General features: G+C 42.8%; 1 protein-coding gene across 11 annotated transcripts in view; it reads left to right on the top strand.

Annotated features, from left to right (window-relative positions):
• The window catches only part of CCDC186 (coiled-coil domain containing 186), a 662,916-nt gene that overhangs the window by 94,337 nt on the left and 546,393 nt on the right, over window positions 1-22,186 (top strand). The gene's annotated exons all lie outside the window — the stretch shown is intronic.

The following is a 22,186-nucleotide window of genomic DNA, read 5'->3' as shown; positions in this document are numbered from 1 at the left end:
AAAATTTCACCAGGAGGTGGATTTCCCTCTCCAACTTGACGAATGGGAGCACGAGCAAGGGGCGGTGTTTGTCGAAACTCCGCGTGCTCCGCAGAGTGCTGAAAGCTCTGTAAACTACGCGTATGGAGCAAAGTTCACCGGCCCGGGCTTCGTCCAGTATAAAAAGTGAACTGAGGTGCCCCAATGGCCATAGCTTTTTGTCACAGATGTGTAATAGCATAGGCACATCTGTAATCTTTATTTTTCATAATTATAACTCATTTACTGAACTTCAGGCAGGAAATACTTGTCCATTAGGTAACAATGGCATTATCAAAGTTTCACATCTTAAATAAATCCAATTAAATCCATCTAAAGCAACCTAGTCCGGGGTTTGCAATTGTATTTTTTTGTGTTTCAAGTTTCTTTTACTACACTAACGACTTTCAGTTAATATTCCTTGTCTTTTTTGTTCTTCTGAATAATTATGCCTCGATGGAGATAGAACACAGATTCTTGACTTTTTTTTGTAGTGTTATAGCGAATTAGATCGTCTTTATATGTTGTCAAAATGACACTGGGTTGGGGTTCAGTGTACCCGAGCCTAGTGGACTGTTTTTAAAATAAAAATAATAAAAAACTGAAAAAAATTATTTATAAGGGTAACTCAAGCCCCGTTAGGATAGTGAATGGTAGAACAGTAGACTCCTGAGCACAGAGTGCATTTCACAGTAATGATAGGAGTATGGTAATGAGTGTATAATTATTATGGAGGCATGGCCAATGATTTAGTGGTTCAGGAAAGACCAGATAATGTTATGTTAACAGGATTTGTATAGCGCATTACTGCCCAGAGGCATCTAAGCCCTCTATTCAGTTCCGGACCAGAATGTCACAGGTTCGTATTAATGAACATTAACCAATAGTTCTGACCATTATTAAAATTAAATATTGGTGGCATGCCAGTGGGTCCCAAAAGCTGTGTCCGATCAGAATAATGTCACTTAGCCAGAGTCAACAGAGTTAAAATATCAATGTTGGTTGAAGAAGTTTTTTGGGCTAATTAACGAGCTCTATGCATTGATCACAAATACCCAGTTATTGTATGACTCAGTAAATGACCAGGAATGTTGGTAACTTTGAGTAGAAAAGTAGGTGTCGGAAACCATAAAAACCATTGTTGTAATGTTGAATATTAAACAACAAAACAGAAGCTGAATGAATTGCAACATAGGGATAGTTTAAATAAAGCGAAGAGCGAAATTTGAATAGAGCCAAGCGAATTGTTAAATTTACCACAAATATGTTAATATTTGCTAATATGAAAATTTAACCAATTCCAAATATAGAAAAAGAACGTAGCATGCCTTCAGCTCTCCTGTACTTCCCCAAAGGTACTACTATGAACTGGTAACTGATTCAGTTACATTAACAGCCAGTGTTAGATAACAATGCACATTGGTCTCTAATTCGATAAGCCTCCTTGTTAATAATCTGAAGGCAATATTGATCAATCTAAAAAGAAAAAAAGGACTAACCTAAATGAAACCGCAAATCTCTGCTATTATTTTTTGGTTTTGATGATGCAAACCTACTAACTCAAGCTAGGGTGTTAATGCAGAAGTTTATTGAGGGACTTCCAAATCCCTTACTCTCAAAGGATGGCTAATCAGTGAGACAAAACCAAATTGTTAATTTTAGGCCTCAGTGCCAAGGCAAACGCTTAAGGTAAAGTGACAAGTATTGGAGCAGGCTTCACTTTTAACTATATTTGTATAATATTTACAAACACATTGTCCTTGATGACGCAGTTTAGAAATCTGTCCTAATTCTCTCACAAGTTGCCAGTGTGAGAAGATGTTTTAAACCACAAAATGGGGTGTAACGCTTCGAAAATGTAATGACGTTCATGAGGCTAAAGGCATCACCACTGCCAAGCATGAGAGCAGACAGTGTGTTAATTGAATGGGCAGCAAAGTCCAGTTAGTAAAAAAATACATTTCAGAGCTGATTGTTATCCATGAGTAATGGTAGCACGGTTGCAGTAATGTAGGATTTCGATCAGTGCCACAGTTACAGAAGTAATTCAGCGAAGAGCTGTTGTAGGCTTTTAGGTGATACCTCAATGTATAAATCGGCTCTGAAGAAATTGTTACCGTAGCTGGAGCTGCTTTATTTCTTTGGTTGAAGCACAAGAAGCGCACCATAATTATTCTAGCCCATGTGTCTGTATTAACAGATTGACAGATCTCTAAGGAAATAGAGCATATTTGGGATTTAAGTTTGTATTATGCTTTGTCTAATACTGAAGGGGACTAGAGAATTTAAAAGTTTCAGATGGTTAAAGATGATGATTATGGCACGGCAACATAAATATATAAAAGGTCAATGCAAATATATATATCCAGTCTCGACTCATACATTCAGGACACCAAAGACTTCCTGAATAGAATTGCGGGTATGGGTTGGGAGACAGACTATTTATAGATGGTGATGGATATCACTAACATCGATCACCAGCATGGCTTAACTGCCGTTAAGGACTATCTAGACAAGCGCCAGTTGCGTTTTGCGCAGCATAATATTATGATCCTCGATTTTGTGAAGTTCTGCCTAACTCACAATATATTCCTGTTTGAAGAACAGCTTTACAGCAAACCTCTGGTACGGCGATGGGCACCTGCTTTGCTTCCAGCTATGCGAACTTGTTCGTTGGCTGGTGGGAAGAGCAGGAGCTGGAAGGTGGGGCAGGAGAGCGGCAAGGTGGTACATTGGTACTGCTACATAGATTAATTATTCATCTTGTGGCAGGGTACAACCAGCACTGCAGAAAGGTACATCGAGAATTTAAACAATAACTTCTACAATCTACACCTTTCGGGGACGATTAGTCGTGTGGCAGTCGACTACTTGGACCTGAAGGTGTACATTGATCAAGGCCAAGTACATACCTCGCTATACAGAAAGGAGACAGCAGGAAATTCTATCCTGTTTGCCAAAAGCAGTCATCCACCCAAACTCATCAGGAGTATCCCCTATGGGGAACTCTTGAGACTCTGCAGAAACAGCACACAGGACCGGGAGTTTGAGGTGGCAGCCTTGGAATGCCTGCCACGCTTCCGACTTAGAGGTTACGATGACACATTACAGCAGAACACACTTAGGCGAGTGAGGAGAATCCCTAGGGCAGAATTGCTTAAAGAAAAACCTGTAAATACGAACACAATTGAAGAGGGTAAGTTTAGGATGGTCACACCCTACTCCTCGGGAGCTAACCACCTCAGGGCCATGATGCTAAAAAACTGGCACATCCTGCGCACAGTGTATTGGGGGAGGATCTGCCTCCACACCCTCTGGTGACCTTCAGCAAAGGTAGGTCATTAGGGGATATGCTGGTACGAAGCCACTTAGAAAGACCCACTGTCAGGTCCAGTACACTCAAGGAAATGAGTGGGTTGTACCCGTGCGGCCGCTGCAAAGCCTGTGCAGCCAGTAAGAGATTTCTTCATTATGACAACCAGGATACAGGAAGATCCATGAAAATACAGAAATTCATTACATGCAGTACTGTGCATGCAGTGTATTGTTTGGTGTGCCCGTGTGGTCTCCGCTACATCGGGAGCACCATCAATCAGCTGAAAATGAGGGTGCTGGAACATCTCCGGGCTATCGACAAGGTAGATCCTTCCTATCCAGTAGCCCGGCACTTTGCGGAGCATCACAACAAAGATCGTAGCAAACTGCAATATTTTGGGTTGGACTCTATACCTAGCAATGCTAGAGGTGGTGACAGGTTAAGACGACTCAGACGGCTTGAATCGAGATACATCATCGATTTAGCCACTAATCATCCTGGGGGTCTGAACAGCGGGGAGGAAATGGCCGTCCTCCTAGGAAAATGAATTACAACAGGTGATAATGGGGTACGGCTGTTTATTGTATAGGATTAGTCTGCATAGTGAACTCATGGCAGGGTCTTATTGGATGTTTCATGATGATTTTTTGCAATTATCACACACATTTTGTTTTCATCATTAGTATGTATATATATATATGGTTATTATTTCCATTTCTTTTCCTCCATTTTCATGAGTGGGACTGTTGCGTTGGTCCACTGATTAACCCTCCTGTAGGGTATGATATGATATAAGATTGCTGCCTTTCGTTTGCTCCTTGGAGTTTATGATGTATAGAATATATATGCAATTGATGACCATTTTTCAGTATTTTTATGTAATAGCTTTCATACAATGTCTTGCTGACTCATACATGGCTTCTAGTGGGGTAGATTGACTGTTAAGGGACCCATGCCGATCCACGGCTTGATTTTGTTACATTTTGTAAATATATCTATTCATGCCCATACTTTCTTGTATTTGTACCGATTCACTGTACTATTGTCCTGCACGGTGTGCATATACATATAATGTGTATTTGACCTTATTTTTTACAAGATGGCGTTGACAATCGACATTTGGGGATGTCCCTTGTCTATGTTTACTCCCACAACGGAGCTTTAAGTTGGGTCATGTGTCAAGTGTCATTGACACTGACGAAGGCTTATGCCGAAACGCGTTTGTTTGCTTTTCATTAAAATTAAAAAGACCGCTTTGGAAATCACCACCCCCGGAGTGCTGTTGTCCTTTTTGAAGTAAGAGGATTTTGAGCGCTATATATGTGTGTATGTATATATATATATATATATATATATATACTACACGTACAACCCAGTGCAATCCTTCTAAGGTTGATCGAAAAGGAATCACACAGGAGCCGTGGCCTCTATTCAAGTGCAGGTTTATTGCAGACACAACGTCCTACGCGTTTCGGAGTAGAACACTCCTTCGTCACGGGCAAACTTTGTGCATTTCATCATTGTTAATAAAGTAAATTAACATGTCACGTGATACAATCAACATAAACAAAATACTACTCCATATTATTAAATCATATGAGTATTTCAAGTTTGTTAAAAAAGGTTTTTTAAAGGGAAGGTGACTGACTAGCATAGTTTGAACATTATTGTAAAGTCCCAAATGTGTTATAGGATGTAATCTCATGGTTTTCGAGTAATGCGTTTAAACAAACCACATTAATTTGTAACAGTTTACGGTCACTTCTCATACTTTTCGTCCATGTACTCAATCAAAATAAAACTGATCTTGTTTGTAATTGTGGACGACAAAGAAATTGTGAAATAAATTACAGCATTTATAAACGTGTAACAGCCGTCCTGAGATTCGAACCCGTCATCTCCAAAAGTAAAACCAATACTTGGGTGTCTTAACCAATGGTGCTACGTGCACTTCATATCATTCCACCCCGAAAGTTGCAGTGAATGTAAGACAGCTTTTTCTGGGCTAACATTGCAAGTGATAAGATACAATGATTTAGGGAACATATATTATCAGACTGGATTCGTGATTTACAAAACGTTAACGCCCAAGTGGGCAAAAATTCAAATGTACTTTCAGATTGCTGCACTCAGTTTTAAAGGCAATAGAATTACTGGCTAGCATAATTATAATCATACTGAATCACAATTTGGAGTTACTGCGGGTAACAAGTTGACCCAATATCTTGGGATTCTTTAAGTCAATGCAACTGATAATTCATTCAAATGTTGAAAGCAAAAACATATCAAACATAATCAGCCATCCTGAGATACGAACCCTTCATTTCTGAAGACAAAACCAATGCGTATGTGTATTTGATCACAGAAGCTACGCGCAATTTACATCATTCCGAAGGTGGCAGAATCTATCAGTAGAGTCAACTAATATATTGTTGACTAAGCAAGTGTCAAAATACAGTATTCATGGAACATACGGATCTGAGAAGGACTCATACATCCAGGTCAGCACTAGAAGTTAACGCCCAAGTGGGCAAGAACATGATTTTGAGAGTTGCCGGAGTGCTGCCCCTGTGGGCAAAATGTTCAAAGGGTAGCCAATTCGTCACCTCTTCCCCAAAGCATCTGTTACCTTAAGGAAAGACAAAATGTCTATTAAAATCTTCATACCGCAACAGAGGTTACTGAAGAAGGCACACAAAATTCTAAAAACAGCAAGCAGAAAAGGCAGCAGGCTACATAAACATTTTGACTCAAACATGCATTGACCATTTTAGTATAGGTGTACTGATAACTCCTCATCCATATTCAACCCATGGGGCACCATGGTGTTAAATCTAATAATGAATTTGGACTCCAGTTTCCTGAGTTCTAACAATCTATTGCTACCTCTTACATTAGAGGAAACACAATCAATGGCAGCAAATTTGATGAGATTGGCATTACTGTTGTGATTCTCTTGAAAATGACGGGCTACTGGGTAGGTTTTGTCATTTTTATTGATAGCCCTCAAGTGCTCTTAACACTCTTTTCTTACCTTGATGTATTGTGCTCCCTATATAGTATTTAGAACATGGACACTTGAGAATGTACACCACATATTCCGTATTACAGTTCAGATGTTTTTGTATAACCCACGGAGCTTCATTATTGCTAAATTTCACTGATTTTATGCTGTTACTGTACTTGCAGGCCTTACATTGATTACATCCGGAATAATTACAATAGTGTTCGTAGGGTGCGGGACCTGTGATAAGGTCTCTGCAGTCCCCTGCTCCTCCCCATGGATTATTGGAAGGCTTCTTTAATCCGGATATTGTAATTATTCCGGACGCCATTTGTCAGCCTGTGCACACCGACCCCCCTTCCTCTACGACGATCCTTTAAGGGGGCCAGGATAAATATTCATTGACTTTCTCAGCTTAACATTGTGACTAACTTGGGAGACTACGACAAACACTCCGCTTGGAACTGTGCGCCAATCTATTTCAGGAATACTTTGGGATCATATCGCGATTATCCTTCAGCACCAGCTCCATAGGTGCGATCATATCAAGGACTATCGTATCTGAATGATTATCCATTATATGCCCTGATGAAATTCCCTAGGCACGAAAGGGAATGAAACGCGTTGGCTGTGCCGTTGTATTTTAAAAGGAAAATAAAGAATACATGAAAGAAAAGAACAGAAGATTCACATAATTAATGAACTTTTTGTGCTGTTGACTTCATCTAGTGCACCTCTCTATTCTTTCGTTTTATATATATATATATATAACTCAGGAAGTCGCAACCTTGTAGCATGCAGAAGGACGACAGCGGACCCAGGAATTTAAGGTGCAAAGTTTTATTTAGTGCAAAAGCGCCCCCGCACCATAGCCATGACGCGTTTCGGGTCTTCCTCGACCCTTGATCACATGACAGCGCCTTGGAGTGATAGAACGAAATTTAAAGTGGCAGTGCACAATTGGGTAATCCACGTCATAACCAATATAGACAAAATACTTTCCTAGCGTCATTGAGTCATACACTTTAAAAAACAGCATTGAATGGACTGTTTTAAAAAAGTTAAAAGCATTTCCCCAAATAAATACATATGATAAATAATTTTAAAAAATCATACATAAAAACATCATCATAAATGTGCAATATGTTGCTGCTATAGTAGCATATGACAACTTTTGACATTTTGTGTACATACTGATGTCACACCGGGGAAAACCTCGTCGGGATACTAACTGTAAAATACAGGTATTCTAACCAAAGAACAAATTGCCTTTCAGTATAGAATATTTCTTGTCCCAACATTAAATGCTTATTACGGGGTATTTCATGATATGTGTTATCAAAAATATCTTAGGATCATATCCTATTGTGCAAAGCAGTGCAATGTAAACAATATTAATTACAACCCGTGTATATGTAAAAAGGGCAAAATGTCCCTTGTCTATGTTTACTCCCACAACGGAGCTTTAAGTTGGGTCAAGTGTCATTGACACTGACGAAGGCTTACGCCGAAACGCGTTTGTTTGCTTTTCATTAAAATTAAAAAGACCGCTTTGGAAATCACCACCCCCGGAGTGCTGTTGTCCTTTTTGAAGTAAGAGGATTTTGAGCGCTATATATGTATATATATATATATATATATCTCCCCCCTCAGCTCCGTTTCTGGCTACCTCCCGCCTCTGTACTCGTCAACGGGTGCTCGGTCACGCGAGGGCAGTCTCGCGCGCACACATACAGTTCCTACTCCCATAAGGAGATAGAAGTTAGAGGTGGGTGCAGAAAGACTGATCAGGAATGGGGCTGGGGGGAGCACAAGCCCTTGATGATGGTCCGCAGCCCTAAAATCCCTGATGTCTAGTGGATGCATCCCTGCTTGGGAATTGCTCTCTTATGGGGATCCCAGGCAGGGATTCTCTGGGAGGGATATCCTTGGAGAGAGGAGATTCTCCCCTCTTCAACAATACCTCTCGCACTCCAGTCAGTGCTTGGGGAGGGGGTTTGATAAATACCCAGAGAAGTGATGCAGTAAAAGTAAAATGAGCCCATCGGCTTGTTTTAGTCTCACTTAAGTTTTTTGATTTCAGAGTGTCATGCGCGCTGGTGATCATTACACACAAAAACATCCTCTGGCTGCTCGGGAAGCTCTTCCCGAGCAGCCAGAGTTTAAAAAATATTAACCGAATCTCTCTTCTGTTAAGCATCAGAGGGAACTTTATGTGCTTTGTCTGACACTTGCACAAAGTTTCACCACCTATCCGATTTCATGAGAAGAATGTCCAGTTGCTGCTCAGCAGTGCAGTGATGGACAATCTAGTCAGGTTCTTGTGTTCCAACTTCTTTTGTTGATCACCCTATCGCTGTGCCCAGTGCCACTTTGCTGTATGCATGCCTAAGGTTTTTTATTTCGACAGTTTTTTTTCTTGTTTTCAGCCATAGTGAATAACAGAAACAGTGCTGCTGGGCAACATGGTCTGAAAGTAAAGAAATAATGTTCCTATAATGTGGTCAACACTGGCCACATCATAGCACTTTTCCCCCTTTATTTTAAGCCATTTTGCACCGCAGCACGTAGTTTTGTGCAACATGTCAAAAAAGCATTGACAAAGCCAGTAGATCTTGCATAGGCAAAACCTATTGGCTTTGTCAATGCTTGTGCGATAAATGCAACATTATTTTTGACCCCAATCTCCCAGCAGGGCCACCACCCGGCCTCACCTGGGCATAACCTGTGTTGTCTTACCAGACATCTCATTACTCGCATCCCCAACTCCTCTCCTGATCTCTTCTGTTTCAGCGTCACTGCACATTGGTCTTTACTTCCCAAGATCTGCAACATGTCACTATTTCATGACCCATTAGCAACCCTCACTTGCTCTAAGTCCATAGGTCTCTGTCTGGTATTCATGTCCTGCCAGAGCAGAATCCCACCCCCTTCCAAATCATCAACTCCATTCTCGAATTCCAACTCAGTTGTCTCGTACATATCACAATGTCCCATCACAGTCTTGCTCCCAACTGGATACTCGCCTTGATCCACATCATCAAATTTCCTCAGGCCAGTCTTTGACATTGTGGCAAGATCTCTTTGTTTCTTTCCTCCCTTGATGTCTGGATGGTTTATCCACACCTCTCCCTCTCTTCTGCTAGTGCTCACAGGCCGTTGAAACCTAACCAGAGGCTGTCCACCTCACCTGGAATAATTTTCCAGGATTGGCACAACGTCACCCTTCAGGTACCCTCAACCTGAGAGAACTGTGGTCCAGCCACTTTTTTCTACTCCTCCTCCCCCGCACCTCCTTCCACATTAAAGCCAGGCATCCTCCCACTTGACCCAGGCACCCAAATCCACCTCCCAGGTTGATCTTCACTATCGTGTAGTACTTCTTCTTTTTCAGCCCCCTCCCTCTAAACTTCTTCCTTGCAAGGCGCTGAACCACTCAGTTCAGAAACATTTCTGGTGTGACCTCTTGATGCCTTTATACACCCCTTTCTTTCTTCCTGTATCGAATATGTAGTGATCTCACCTCTCTCCAAAATTCTCTAATAATGGCTGGGGCAGGTATTTTTCCCCCAACAGTTGTATGCTGCCTAAACTTCACAGCGTGGGAGGGCGGCCTGTGCTCCACCGCCCACCAAGCTGCTACTGAAATTAACCTGTGCCTGTTGTGATGAGCTCCTTGGTAGCACCTGCTGGCTCAGGATATTGAACATGCTTTCTGCTGAGCAAGTAACCTCTACTGCCATATGTTGGCCGACTTAGGACACCGCAGATATACTGTTTGTGGGGCCGACTCCATTTTAATGTATGATTGCCAGCAAATGCCTCCCATGCTGCTTTTCCCATACTGCTTTTCCCATACTGGAAGGCCGCGCCCCTTTACTGGTGAGATTGCGAGCCTGTCTGTGTGCTGCTGCTACACGTCTCCCCCAGTCCTGAAACTGGTAAAACCGACCTTTTCATCTTTGTGACTGTGCTTAGGGAATACTTTCTCTGGAATCCCACTCCTCAGCGCAACCTCAGTTTTCCCTCTCAATTTAGATTTGGAGTGAGCAGGCCAGAACTGCGGACACCAATCCGTTCAGTCCATCGGATTGGCGATTTCTGAACTGGCATGCCCTTCTCTACCCTCCTTCCCCCCTGTTGGTGCCATGGGGGGCAACGGCCATGCTGAACTAAGGTAGGGGATGTGTGACCCCTGTGTGATTGCCCCGGGTCCCGGGCAGCAAGACTTTGCAGAATGTGTCCCCACCGGAGATATTATGTGAGAGACTATGCCTGAACTGTATGCTGCATCTGGGGGATGTTAGCGCTCGAGTACTGGCTCAAATCACTGGGACTGGCTCTGGAGCATTCTGAAAGGAGGCCCTGGCTGGGCCGGTACTGGACCTGATGCCACTGTGGAGGGGGTGATTTGGATGGTAACACCTCGATGAACAGTACAAAGCCCATCATGTTGCGCCTGAACGGTTGAACTTCAAAATGGCTAGCTAGCTGTATTGGTAAATCAAAGAAAGGACCACTCCCCTCACACCACCACATAGGCAAAGACAAAGGACTAATTGCTTTCAGCACGCTATCAAACCGAAACAAAGGACCATGCATGCGGATCTGCCCCCATAGAAACAGATAGAGGACTATACCCAGGTAGTTTTGTTGCAGGGAAAGAGTGTTAGGACTAATCCACAGAACTATTCCACCACTAAATAAGCAAGCAGCCATCTTGGAACGACTGATACATTATGCAATTAAAACAGAGCGTTCTCATTGATCTCATCCCCAGACACTCTAACCCTCAAATTAAATGATATTATTTACTATAATTAACCGCTAATATTTATGACTAAGGATCCCAGGGCATTACCTAGTTTGGGACATAGTAAGCCAAGTTAATCCCATTCTTACAAATAGGAAGGACCACCTACCACCACGGGACCCACTAATGGTAATGGAGTGAAAACCTATCCCAAGCAGTCATCATCTTGAACTAAACAGGGAGGCCTACGACTTCTCATACTCTCCAAATATATCTCCTCCCATACTACATTAGAGACTGAAGAGCCACCTGCAAAGTACAAAAGGCTTGAAGGCCATGGATCAAAAGTAGCTTCTCTTTACAATGTGCTTTAGGAGTGTGGACTGAAACAACGCAGCCAAAGTCACATTTTCTACCTCCGGAACTTTAATAATTGGAGGAAGAGTATTCTCATTGGAGAGTTTATTGAAAAGGTGCGACAGAGGAAAAGAAGAGATATCACAGCTATGGGGGAGTTTGACTTTGGGATCCCTCCTTTAACTATCACCTACCCAGCCGGACTTCATGCTAACGCGCCCGCGTCTCTCCTGACCTTACCATCCACCTCCACCTCCCCCTTCCCCCTTCTCCCAACCCTCCCCCTCTCCGCTCCTACTCTTTCCAGCTTCTGTCCTCTGCCCTCACATGCCCTTGCCCTTTTTCCCCACCCTGGTTTTCTGTGAACCTCTTCCCTCGCCACTTGAGACTGATCTATTTTGTCTGATGCCCAATAGAGCTACCTGGTTTAGCTATAGGGGAGATGGGCCGTGGATTCCCTCCTTGGTAGTCACCTACCCAGTCGGTCTTTAGACAGACTTTCTTTCGTCTCTACGGTTGTCTCTTTCCTTATCCTCACTCTCTCTCCTCTCCTCCCCTACCCCCCACTACTTTCTCTCTCCTCTCTCAATGTATTGCTGACTGTTTTATTTAATGTTTACTTGTTGTTCTTTTTCTAGTATATTGTTGAACCACAGTGTTGCACTTCCTTTCGTCTCTCCTGTTGTCTCCTCTTGCATCCTCCCTCTATATATGTCTCTCCTTCCCTCCTCTCTCAATGTATTGAGACCGAACCATTTTGTCTGATGCCCGATGGAGCTACCTGGTTTAGCTATAGGGGAAATGGGGCGTGGATTCCCTCCTTGGTCGTCACCTACCCAGTCGGTCTTTAGACAGACTTCCTTTCGTCTCTACGGTTTTCTCTTCCCTTATCCTCACTTTCCCTCCTCCCCTAGGCCCCACTACTTTCTCTCTCTTTTCTCTCCTCCCCTAATTGTTTTGCTGATTGTTTAATTTAATGTTTACTTGTTGATCTTCTTCTAGTATATTGTTGAACCACATTGTTGCATTTCCTTTCGTCTCTCCTGTCGTGTCCTACAGCATCCTCCCTCTATTTATGTCTCTCCCTCCCTCCTCTCTCAATGTTTTGAGACTGAACTATTTTGTCTGATGCCCGATGGAGCTACTAGTTAAGCTATAGGGGAGATGGGCCGTGGATTCCCGCCTTGGTCGTCACCTACCCAGTCGGTCTTTAGGCAGACTTCTTTTCGTCTCTCCTTATTGTCTCTTCCCTAGCTCCTATCCTCTCTCCCGTGAATCTCTCCCCTTGCCTGCTACTCTGCCTACCCCATGTCCTTTGTGCGCTTTGACTAAGCACTCCTTCTCCACTTGTTGGGGAAAGATCCAATATTTATACTCTGGAGTCTCAGCGAACCCGCTGAGTAGTCCACTGCGCCAAGGGAGCCACTCACACTTGAGGTATGGTATGGCACCCCTTGCCAAAGCACTCCCTCTCCCCTTTTTGGGGAAGGATCCAGTATGTAGGCCTTGGAGTCTCAGAGACCCCTCTGAGAGAGTCCACTGCGTAAAGGGAACCTCTCGCAATAGAGATAGGTAAGGGATACCACTTCCCCTGGGATCACAGTTTACTGGACTTTGGACGTTGCCTTGACTCGTCTACCGGTTTTTGTCCCCGTCACCTTTCCCCTCCTCTCCCCATGCTGTCTCTCACCCCCTCCCCTCCTCTTTCCCACATTCATTATCTGTATACTTCCCCTACTCCAACCCCTTCCCTTGAATCTCTCACCTTGCCTTCTTTTCCCCTTATGTATTTGTGCCTATTGTTTATCTCGACCCTATAAGTAACTATGTTGCCATGCTCTAAGAACTGTGTAACCTTTGTAACGATGTAACCTGTAACTATGATCTGATGCTCATGTAAAGCGCTCTGATACCTGGGTCTAGCCAGCGCTATATAAAAACTTTTTAAATAAATAAATAAATAAACAACACTCCCAGGTTTTATGAGGGCCTCCTGACCTGCTTCAGCGAGAACCTTTAAAGCCTCCCCTACTCATACCTCGTCCTGTGAAATGTTCGGTCTTCCTAACCAAGACCGAACTGCCCAAGCGAAACCTACGTTTTCACTTTATCCCTCCCACACAAGCAAAGATCCTTCTAACTATTCTACTTAGCAGGGCCACATCGCTCTATGTCTGTGTCCTCAACAATATGCTGAGTTCCTAACCGCCACTAAAACCTCTCCTCTGGCAACCAACTCTCCCATCAAGGGCCACCTGTCGTGCACCACCTGCCCTTGGGACCCGGAGGGAGGACATCCAGTTAGATGCCACCACGGACCTGTGCAGCTCTCCAGGGAAGCAGCAGCCAAGTGTGATCAGATGTACCAACGTAGACCGGCAACACTGCCAAGAGGTTTTATTTATTTATTTATTTATTTATTTAGAAAGTTTTATATAGCGCGAACAGGATCTTTGCAGATATCAGAGCGCTTTACACGGCTGGGAATGCCAGCAAGAGAGAGGGGTTACACATAAGTAGTACAGCAAATCAATAGTACAAGTATAACAGTTAAATGTGTGCATAGATAGTCAGTGGTATCAATCATACAGGTAAGATACATATTCATAGAGTTCGGACAGCGAATTAAATGTGTGCGTAGATAGTTAGTAGCGACAATAATTCAGGTGAAATACATAATCGCGGTGTTACTCCAACACAAAATGGCTCAAGGTGAAATACATAGTCATAGAGATCGAACAAAGTAATACAGGTCAGAGTAGGGTCTTTCCAAATCCAAGCTAATAGGTCAAGTGTATTTGGCCATAAAAATAGCTTTTACTTCTTTCTTAAAGAGTGTGAAGGAGGTTAGTTGATGAATAAAGCAGTGTGGATGCATAGCCTTTGTAAGAGGGGGAGATGGGTGGTACACCATTCTATTACTCATAGAACATTATTGCTTCAGCCAGGGACCTTTCAAGGTGTTATCCACTCCGATCAGTTGGAAGCCCTCTTGTACACAAGTTTCACAAGAATTGCTTATATTAGTGAAATTTTCAATTACATTCTGACTATTGGCTCAAGATGAGTATTTCTACTTCCAACCCCCAACTGAACATTTGTTTTCTTTTCTAAACTGCTGGTTTTTCTTTCAAATGTCTGTTTCAATGCAAGGTATAGTATAGTCAAAAAGTTTCTTGGACATTGTTTTCAGTTAAGTAATTGATCTGGAACTAAAATGATCTGAAATATAACCACCTAGGCGTTAGCTGTTCTGAGAGAACGGCTTTATTCAGAGTTTTCATCCTTCACTGAGTGTTGTCTTTCGAAATAATGATCAACATACAGTGTTCATGTGAAATGAGCATTGCACAAAGGTTACCTGCAGAGACAAAGAACGTGGGTTTGTACATGAAGACATGGAGTAGGGGTAAACAACACAACATAAGACAAAGCAGAGACCTTATTTGTCCCATTCCAGTCAAGTAACCCACACATACCCTGAGTAAGGCATGTGAGACAGCTGAAAAAGCACTGCCACAGTGAGCACTAGTATTAGCCTAAATCCCCTCTTCCAATCCCTCGAGCCAAAGAATAGCTATCACCAAAAGCATTACACACGTGGAACATTGGGAAATACAGTATTTTATCATACCTCAGTGATGCCGGACTCCAAATAAACTTAAAGTGGAATCGGAATCTTTTTTTATTTGCATAGTTCATTAAAACCATTGCAATACACGCTTTAAAATAAGACAATCTATCAGAAAATGTTAAGTTACTTCTATATACAAAGAAAAAGAAACTATATATCACAACTCACAAGTTTTTCCTTTCTAGATAGTCAATAGATCCCATATTTTAAATAACAATAAATAAATATAGATTTTTTTTTAGCAAAATTATCTAAAAAACAGTTAAGAACAGATTTTTGCGAATTCTTTTCCTCTGCCTTCATCAATTTTTATAAGACTACTGTTCTACTGAGGATCATGAAATACGAAAATTATCTAAAAGACAATTAAGAGCACGTCTTAATATTTTCTTAAACCACAACCTTCCCGAACTTCACAAGCCTGCAGATCAAGTGAGGTTCGCGAGATACAAATAATGTCTAAAAGGCAATTAAGAGTCGGCTTTTGGCAATTTCTTTTCCACTGCCATCATGAACCTCACAAATCTACAGTTCAACTGAGGATCCTGGGGTGCGAGGCAGGCAAGAACTGCCTGTCTTCGTTTACGAATTCCTCGTTGGTTAACCCCTTCGCTGCTTGATGCACGGTTGAGCTGTGCTCATGACGAGCTGAGCTAGTCATGAACAATGGGAATTCAGGGAATGCAGCACAGGAGGGGAATCTCTCAAGCACCCAAGGTGTTAAAATGGAATTTTAGCAGGTCCTTTCGTTCTTCCAACAGTTTGTCACAAGAGCCCAGCAAATGCGGCATATCCTCTGGCGCCGAACCACATAAACGACAGAGGGAGCGCGCCTTTTCCTTTAACCAGTGTGGGAGGTGCCGGCTACAGGGTAACAAACCCAGCCTAAACTTTAACATTTTTATTTTGGTTCTTTATTAGTATCCCAAGTCGATGTAGCTCTGTGTTGCCTGTGTGGTGTATGAGTTCAGGATCATCCAGCTGTTTGATCTTTTTGCGAGTGATGCCTTATCTTCAATCCATGAGAGACGCTTAATTGTTTTCTTAATCAATCTTTTCAGCGTGGTATGACTTGTAGGGGTGTCCCAAAGCTGTTGTAAGCCAAGATTCGACAAGCTCCTTTTAAGATACTTCGCAGCTGGTGAGGCTGGATGATGTCTAGTTCCTTCTATAAATGGTCATTTAAGGTTCCTAGTTTGGTTTTTCGCGTTTTGTCCCAAACTGCTATATACGCCCCCTGTCTTTCCAGGAGCTGTTTCTGGACGATAAACTCAAGCCTGATTTGGGCTGGAGAAGTTTGTTTGGGCAGGCTAAAAATAATCCTATATGCAACTGTGACTGAATTGTCAAGAATCTTGGCATCTCTGCCTCTCAGCACTTCACTCCTGTAAGTTATTGTAGGCAACAGTTTTGCTCTTATTACTTGTGTCAGAAGCAGGAGAGATGGGCCAGTAAGTTTACTATTTAGTGTTTTCAGAGCGATTGCGGAGGCAACACCTTTACCTCTAATGGCATTTTTCTGTACAGTAAACTGGGCACTGTTATCTATTTTTACACCTAGATATTTGTATACTGACGTATTCTCAATACTAGTGTTGTTCTAGAACGAGGTAAATGACTTAATCCGTTCTTTACTGATTGTCATTGTCTGTGTTTTTGCGAGATTTATTGTCGGGTCATTTGGGTCCGAATGTCCCTGTGTTGCATTCACAGGATGGTGTAGCCCAACTTTTGTGTGACTGATTAGCACCATATCATCCGCTTAGAGGGGACAAGGTAATAATAGCCTTCCTAATTTTGGTGCATGGGAGTTACAGCTATTTAGGATAGGGATTAAATCCCCTAAGAACAAGTTAAATAGTGTGGGAGCTAGGACACAGCCCTGTTTAAGACCCTTTTTGGTTTCTATACGTCTTGACAGGAGTGAACCGTCTCCCAACTTTATCTGAATCCACGTCTCCGTATGCAGGTTGATCAGCAGGTCTAGCAGTGGTCTTGGTATCCACCATCTCTTTAATTTGGACCATAACATATTCCAGTTTATATGATCAAAGGCTGCTTTATAATCTATAAAACAAAGGTGAATCAGCATTTTTGTTGTTTCAGCTTTATCTATTAGCATGCCCATTGTTAAGATGTTAGAGGTTGTTCCCACTGATTTAGCAAAACTGGTCTGGTTAACCGGAATTAGGGATTTCTCTGTGGCCCAATCCTGCAGTTCTTCCAAAAGTGTTCCTGCAAAATATTTGGCCTCATTGTCCATAAGGGCAACCAGTCGATAATTTTGGGAAAGCGACTTGTCCCCAGATTTAAATATGGGAGAGATGATTGAACCCTTTGAGCAGGGCAATGTATTGAAGTGCCTTACTTCCAAGAATAATGGCTCAAGTGCTGCAGCCCATTCTTTTTCCTCTTGTTTATAAAGGATGGGCGGAATTCCGTTTGGGCCTGGTGCCCCCTCTTTTCTTCCCTTACCTTAAAGTGGTGTTTTCTAGTGAGAAAATATGTTTTGGAACAGATTCAAAGCCGAAGAAGATTAATAATATACTTGTCGTTTTTATGGAAATTGTGCAGATTATCAAAGGGGTATGCATTCACTGGGCTGCCTGATATCGGAGAACCCAGAGTATGTTTTAAAAATTCTCAAACCCATTATAGGCGGCTGACTGCACGAGAGAAAGCAGATGACTGCACAATCTAGATTGCAGCCAGATAGAAACAATTGCAACATCAACAAAATATACTCTTAGGGAGTTGTAATGTGGAACTTTTTAGCAGTGGTTCTAAAAAGGTACACCGTTAAGAACGTCAGTGGATGATTTGAGCAATCCTGGAGCACACTGAGATTTGTTTGCCCAGTACAGACCTGTTATGTGATTGTCCTAGATAATTAGATCATTAAGAGCCGTGAAACTGCACATATGATGGAGAATGAGGATACATTTCTAACCACTCCATGTTGTATTAGGGAACGAGCAGCTGCTTTACATGATTGCAAAACTATGGTAAGTTCTCAGAGTAAATGATCAGCGACAAGTTGGTAGAAGACAAATAGGACCTTCAGGGAAGTAAGGTAGAGATGGACTAGGTGATCATGTTCAGTTTGAATTCATACTGTGTGGCATGTATACCTGCTCTGTTGTTTTTGTCACTACCAGAGCCTTTTCCTACTTAAATTTAACAGCTGTGTGTTAGCCCTTCGTCGACTGGCGGTATGTATTCTGATGCTCTCTCGCCAAGCTTGAGTTCATAATGACAATTTGCATTCCATTGGGTTCATGATCTTAAATTGTGTCTTATACTGTTCTTAATTACCGTTTTGCACTATTAATAGTTTTGTGGAACTCCTTTTATCCCATACTTAATGTTTAAAGCCTGAACTAAGAGTGCCACGTGTCTTCCTGTAAACGTCATGGTGCACACAACTCACTGAATTATGTGGCCAAAATCTGAATCTGCATGTCCTGGCACAGTCACCATTGTTGTGCGTGTGCTGTAATGTTAAGCTTTAATAATGGCAGCTGTTGCTGGTCAGCACCATTGTCCTTATCAGGTCTTACCTTGGTCTGCTGGAGTATGGCTATATAGAATATGTAGTGGAAGTAAAGGTATCATTATGCATATTCATGTTCGTCCATTTACCGTTTTTTAGAACAATTTGTGTTTTGCTTCTTGGGTGTTCGGTAATGTCCTTTACTCCACGACGGGCAAGTCGATTTTCTGTACTTTCAAATAGGTGGTTTTCAGTCTTCTTACAAAAGTAAAAAGAGTGGGTCAGCCGTGGCTCTCATAGTATAGACAAGCAAGCGTTACACCTCCAGCAATTTGTTTTTCAGTGCTCTTATTTTCTCTTGGTAACTGACCAACTGAACAAGAGGGGATGCTGTTCTTCGAAATCAGACTGAAATGAATTTTTAGTTGATTGTCAAGTTCTGCCATTTGAAATGACGTCGTACCACAGTAGACCAACAATATTTGTGGCTAGTGTCTTATTTAATGGCACCCATTATATCGACGTTAATGGCTGAGTGAGCCTGCTTTGATTATACTTGTGGCTGCAGGAACCTTGAAATCTCGAATCTATTTTGCCCGATTTCTCCTCAGTTTTATTGTTTATTATTATTATTTTTTAGGTCTGGCTTCAGGCTGCTTTATTACTGCTAATGTACATACATAGAGGGGTCAGTAGGAGAATCGGCCTGGAACAAAAAATAGGCCTGGGCGCCAAAATAAAAGTGACCCTGGAATTGTTGTCATATAGTGGTCTGTTAAAATTACTATGCCCAATTTCTTCTGCTCACCGCAGCATACAGCATGGGCAGTGGATCAGCCCAATTTACTTATTGTCCCCTACAGCTTGTGTGACTGAATAAAAAGCTTGTGTACATTCTTCCCAGCCACTTAAAAATATTTACTTTTGTTTCAGTCCCACAGCTCTTCCAAGCTGTATTTTTAGCTGTATTTGTGTGTGTTATTTTAAACAATAATTTATTTTGCTTTCACTTCAGCTGGCGAGTTAGATGGTGATATCCTTTCTCCTCCCTGCAATTTGAGTGCTTCTTTGAATGATGATTTCTTCTTGCCTCCTTTACAGGAAGTAGTGGTAAAATGAGTGGCACCACCGGAAAAAAATGTTAGTAAAGCAACCTCCTAATTCAACATTTACTAAATGTACATTTATTATCACAACCATATGGTGGCAACAGGTATGTGGCGGTATGTTTTCTCTTGTATTTGAGACACATTTTATTTCAGAAATTGGGTTACTGGTTGAGGTGGGGTGAAACCCTACTAAAGCAGCAACTACAATCCTTATCTGATAGAGACATCTAGCTGCTGATTCCTTAACTTGTAAATTCTCCCCAAGCATCAGACTGGATCGGAAATTTTTCAGCAGCAGTCCTGTATGCCGGGGGACGGCGTCCTACGGCCCTGTGATGATGTCGACTCCAGTTGTAATGTCAACGTAGCCATACAAGTGCCCTCTGGTGCGCGGACGTCAGTTTCTTCTTTTCTGCGCTGCTACGCAGATCTGGAGAAGCTTTTCTCAGGCCTTTCTTTCCTGGCCTTTTTCGACAGCCTTTTGTTGGAGGGAACAGTGTGCCTTTCTCCAATGTCATCGGGCTATAAGCCTTGTGGGATCTGTATTCAACAGATGTTGTTTACAGACCCCCATACCGTTTGTATGTAGTGTTTGGGGGAACACTACGACTCCGAGGATTGCGGCTCCTGCCAGAGACTGAAGCTTAAGGCACTCAAGGAATGACTGTGGCAGTCTTTGTTGTTCTCCTGCGGAGGTCAGTTCTTGAGGCCGTTCTAGGAGCCAGATTTATTCTCCAGGACTTCCTGCATCAGAAACTTCCAAGGGTAAGCACAGGCATTTGAAGTCGTGGCAACCCTCAACTTCGCCGTGGGGCGACTTCGTCACCCACGGCTCCTCCCGCTTGCCGGTTGAAGAGGCTGTTCACGACAACGGCCCTGCGTCTTTCCAGTAACTGGGGCATCGATGATCCAGATGAGGGCGCATTATAACTCTACACCTCATCTTTGGTCCTCCGCCTTCCACTGGAGCCCCCAATTGAGGTGAGTGGAACCACGCCAGTGGATTCGTCCTCGGTGGCGGTTTGGCCATTTGAGTCTTCAAGCCGGCATCGGCTGACTCTGTTACGGCGCTGGTGAACAGCCGTTCGGAGAGTCCACCTTCGGCATTTGTGGTTGATCAGCCAACTCCGACATTGACAGCGATGATCCAAGTCTCCTCCTCCTCCTCCTCCTATTGATGTCAAAATGTCACCTTCTCGGCGTCTATCAGAGTCTGGTATGGAGTCGGTAGAGCAAACAGAGGAGAATGGGACATTTTCACTTCCTTCTCAGGTAGAGACTGTGGAGAGTCGCCTTTTAACGGGTGATGGAAGAGGGTCTGGGCTATTTCAGTCCATTTATGAGGTTATTCCACCTCAAGTGGAGGCGAGTTGTATATCTGCTCTTGTTGAGGCTAGTGGGATGGAGTCCTCTCCAGCCTCAGGGATACTTTCTCATCCTAGTGTTGCTACTGAGGCAAGTGCCTCCATCGCAGATGTGTTAAGGAGAGTGGCTGCTTTTTTGACTTGTCACTGCCTACGGTGGAGAAGTCCACCGACCCTCTGATTGATGTCCTTTACCAAGGACAGTCCGGAGAAGAGCCTGTTCTTCCATACAGTGAGGCCCTGTTTGACATATTGTTACGATCATAGGCCAAGCCTGATTCAGGGGTCGTGGTGGACCGTGCCATATCTCGTAGGCATCTACCTGCTCCAGGAGATCGAGTTGGTCTCCTAAGGCATCCTACCACTCGTACGCTGGTAGTTCAGACTGCTACTGCCTCACAGGATGTAGATTCTGCACCTATGACTCTGTTAAATAAGGAATAAAAATTCATGTGGCAGACACTTCCTCGCTACTGCTAGATCTGCATTAAGGTCCACCAACACCTCTTGTGTTCTTGTGCGGTTTTCCCATGCTTTATGGGACACCTTGCAGATCATGATGCTATTGCTTCTGTATAACCTCTGTTCTGATGTCTCAAACTTGAGTAGAGAAGGACAACAAGCAGCTAAGCTGATAACCAGATGTGGCATGAATACTACAGCATGGTTACGAGCTTCAGGTTTTTCACAGGCTGTACAGGGGACTTTAGTCGATATGCCCTTTGATGGCGCCCATCTTTTTGGGGTTCAGGCCGATTCAGCATTGAGACACTTCCGAGATAGGAAGAGAGATACAGAGTCTTAATTGCTCCTTTTCTGTATATGTTCTTTAATTTTAATCTGACACTTTGGCTGTATAGATGTTGTTTATTTTTTCAAAGTGGGCCTGTGTAAGGGAATTGATATGTCCCTCTTTTGATTACACTTGACTGTTGCTTCTGTGGGTGCAGATGTGTTGTTTCAGTACTGTCTGTAACAGTTTATGTGGTATAAGTAGGCTTTCCTGTTTTCAGTTTCTATTTTTGGTAAATTCTGGTGGTGTTTTTTCAGTGTTTTCCAGTGATTTCAATAACTCAAAAAACAGTGCTTTTCAGTGGTTACTCGTTTTCGCGGCGTAAAAAACAACTGAAACAGTGTT

Source organism: Lissotriton vulgaris, chromosome 5 (genome assembly GCF_964263255.1).
Source record: "Lissotriton vulgaris chromosome 5, aLisVul1.2, whole genome shotgun sequence".
In the NCBI taxonomy this organism is placed as follows: Eukaryota; Metazoa; Chordata; class Amphibia; order Caudata; family Salamandridae; genus Lissotriton; species Lissotriton vulgaris.
This window is presented reverse-complemented; position numbering and strand designations above follow the sequence as displayed.